Source organism: Cryptomeria japonica, chromosome 3 (assembly GCF_030272615.1).
Source record: "Cryptomeria japonica chromosome 3, Sugi_1.0, whole genome shotgun sequence".
In the NCBI taxonomy this organism is placed as follows: domain Eukaryota; kingdom Viridiplantae; phylum Streptophyta; class Pinopsida; order Cupressales; family Cupressaceae; genus Cryptomeria; species Cryptomeria japonica.
In genome coordinates, this window is record NC_081407.1 from 731681305 (window position 1) to 731685331 (window position 4027).

Genomic DNA, 4027 nt, shown 5'->3' on the forward strand with positions numbered 1-4027 from the left:
TGGAATGGGGATCTCTAGCACAAACCCATTGAAAATTGGTCGATACTCCCTTGTCACATCTGTGAAGGCTAAGGCCATGGAGGCTGAATTGCAGGAAATCAAGCTTAAGAGGTTCAAACCTAGAGCTGATTTTGATTATAGAGGTATGAAGGAGAAGATCAAGAAATCCTTTGTGCATGTTCATCGCATTGAAGACATCTGGGTAGATCTCCGCACGGAAGTCGAATTTCTGAAGATGGATTACTGCAGGCTCACTATTGAGCAAATTGTTGACTTGAACTTGGCGGATATCCCACAAGGGATGATCGATGACGGGCATATACTTGATCCTGAATACATTTCACGAAGGGTTGAGGAAGCTCCACTTCCTTTGATCCAATGGTCACACAAGGAGTGCATCTCCATCCTTGACAGATTTCAGCCTATCTTGGCCAACACTAATGCATGGTTGAAAAGTAATGCTGTTAGACTTATCAAAATCAAGGTTGGTAAAGAAGATGATTCTACAGGGCCTCTTGGACGGAAGTCTGAGATTCAGATTAATAACAAAGAGGGTGCTTCATCTTCAGGCACAAGGATCAAGTTACGAGTTAGTCGTGCAGTAGTGCTTCCTCCTGAGGAGACGACTACTCGTGGGAAGGAGAAATCACGGTTCCATGTTCAGGTGATCGATCTGGATAATCCAGAAGAGGGGCAGCAATTTGACGATGCACCTAAGTCTCCAGTTTCAGACTCGCCTCACGAGGTCATTCCTCCAGTTTCCATTGAGACGCCTCTTTCTCCTCCCGATTTGCTCGTAGATGAGTCTCCTCAGAATGCAGTTCCCATTTCAGCATACGAGCCTTCTCCCGATCAACAACGAGAAAGTGTGTTGAAAGTTCCTGAAGATAATCCCACTTGCATTCAGTTATCAAAAATTGATACTTCCACCTCTGGTTTTGAAGAATTCATGAGGCAATCTTCATGTCCATTGGTAACTGAGCAAACCGTGGTCGCTATTCAAACAGATATTCCTCCCAGGGTAACCACGGTAATTCAAACAGAAACTGCTTCTCCTTTGCCTACGGCTGCTACTGGAAGTGAGTTGATGACTTTGCCTCCATGGCTTAGTTCTTTCACCCCGAAAAGAAAGAAGCAAGAGATCTCACCTGATGCCTTTGACTACCAGCAATTCAAACAGTCCAGATCCAAAGTTGCTAAGAAGGCGAAGACTATCTCCAGGGTAACTGTTGATAGCAACAAGATGAAAGTAGCTGAAATTGTGGAACCTATTGCAGATAAACCACTTGATGAAATGTCAGCTGCTGATTATAAGGTTACAAGGGTAGAATTGGGCAAGCAAACACATGAGGTCATTAAACATGATGCTCAGTTTTTTGTTGCTTCACTAGTGCAAAGGTGTGACGATCTTCTTGCAAAGAAAGACAAGCTAGAAGAAGAAAACCGACAGCTCATGGCAGCCATTCATAAAATCACAAAACCTGTTGCTGAAGGGAGTAACTCCATAGGTTCTTCTGGTTCCCAAGAATCGATTCGTGAAGTGGAAAGGGCTGCTCAGAAAGTACAAGCACTGGATTCTTGGGTTGATCAGCTTCATGATCAATGTGTAAAAGTGGTAAAAGACATTTTTCAAATAATGTCTAAGTTGGAAACCATTGAGGAGAAACTGGATCAGAGTTCTAACACTTTCAAAAAGAATCTGGAAAGCGTCGAGAAAAGTCTGGCAATCTGGCGTACTATGCCCCAACAACAGCTGAGTATTTTGCAGGAGCACGCCATCATCTCTTCCAGGGTCATGTACTTGGAATTTGAGGAACTCATGGAAAACAAAACCCTTGTTCTTAAATCCCTCATTGAGGAGATCAGTGATGCAAGGAGATTCCGGGATGAAGTCTATCGAGGTATTGTCTCACATTGTGAAAGGGCCTCTTGCAATATAGTAAGTCAGGATGGAGAGCTGATTCCAGAAGAAGAGGTTCTTGCTGATTTACAGATGAGGATTCATAATGAATGGAGGAGTGAACAATTCTCGGCAGCTTCAATTCAAGCATTGATGAAACACCAAGCCTTTTTGCACGAGATCCAATCTATCCTGGATAAAGACAATTCTGCGCTCCTCCGCTGTCACGACACTATTGTGAAGACTATGGTTGTTGCTAAGAACACCTATGAACCGAATCCCGAGGAACTACAAGCAAGCATCCGGAAATTTCAAAGATTCGTGTCTTCACAAAATGCAACTTAAGTGTTTTTCAACACTTAGTTGAATTTTCCCTCTTTTGTAATCTTTAGTTGTAATTTTGTTTTGACAAGTTACATGTAAAAGTAATTTTTGTAAAATGCAAGTTACACATTACTTGCACTTTTGTAATTACATGTAAGGCAACTACAAGTTGTGTCCAATTAGGACTGTAGTTGGAATAAGTCTTAGTTAGTTAGAGTAACTCTTAGTTAATTAATGAAGTCTCAGTTATCTATTGAATGAGTCTTGGTGGTTGAGAGAATCTCTCAAGTTAGTTAGGATCCTCCCACCTTTTTCTCAAGGCTCCTCTTCTATAAATACTTGAGAGGTCCATTGTAAATATATCTTTTTGGAAAGCAAGCAAAAACTCTACCAAATTTACAGCAAGAAGTCTTTGAGCTTATGTATGTGAATTGAAGGTTTTGAAGAATAATAAAGAAGGATTACTCAAGTTTTGAGTCTTTGAGCTACATGTTTGAGTTTGAATCTTTTTATCTCTTTTATGCAAAGTGTTTTTAAAGGAGCTTAGTCCAATTTGATTTGAAGTCTTTGAGCTGCAAGTAGAGAAGATTAATTAAAATAGGAAACTCTCTTGAAGGAGCAGCAAGTCTTTGAGCTTGCATCTATTCTTGAGGAAAAATTACTATTTGATAAGAAATAGCAGCAAGTCTTTGAGCTTGCATTAATTCTTGTCTCTGTGTTAAAAGAATAGATTATTTCAGTCTTTGAGCTGTTATCTTTTATTCGTTGTAAAAATTTAGTATAGCAAAGGGTAGATAGGACTTCCAATAGTCAAGTCTTTGAGCTTGATATTGTTGTCCCGTCCCGAAGGAAGTGACGGAAGTCTTTGCGCTTTTAGGAAACTTCATTTCCTTTCTCTCATTTCAGTTGAAAGTAGTTACTGTTGTTCATATTCAATCGCTATCCTTTTCTGTGAAGATAAAAAGATATTGTCTTTCTTGAAGAAAGAAGAAAGATTGCTGTCCCATCCCATTTTATTTTCCAAGTTGTAGTTAGATAGGGGGAGCCTTACCTTAATTAGGAGAGTTTTTACTCATGTGCTGTGGTTGAAACCACAATTTTGTATATTTCCCTAAGTGTACAAAGTTTTCAACCAACAATATATATATATGTTGCTGATGTAATGGCATTATTCTGAAAACACACCATTGAATGCAAATAAGAGACTTAGTATCTACTTGTCCAATTGTAATCAATGTTTGCATATAATAAAGGAGATTAAGATGCAGCTCTCTACATGATCATCTGTCTATTTCATATTAGTATGCATGACAAATGTTTGTCAAAATTTAGATATCACAGCAAACCGTTTGTAATTGCATTACCTATTGATAACACACCAAGTTATCAGACTAATAACTCAGTTCAGCATGCTTAAAGAGTGTATGTGAATTGTTTGCTAATATTCTTTGAGCTATAACAGTCAAACAACATAACACGCAAGTTATCCAGCTGCCTAGCAAACCGCATAACACTCAGGTTATACAAACAGAAAACTAGAACAGCAAGTTGTCAGCTAATTGTTTGACAATATTCCTTGCATATTTAGTCATTTATGAGCAGGGGATATTATAGAAGCCAGCCAGAAGGTTTTCCACCATCCAGAGAGATGAAGTCGGCTGCAGTACAGTGCAAATTGCTGTACCAAAAGTGGACAAGGCAAAGGGAGATATTGGTCCCCATGAATATGAAGTCACTACAATCAGTTTAGGACCAACTACCAAGAAGTAGGAAGCTGAAGACTTGGATAATTCAGTTGCTTCC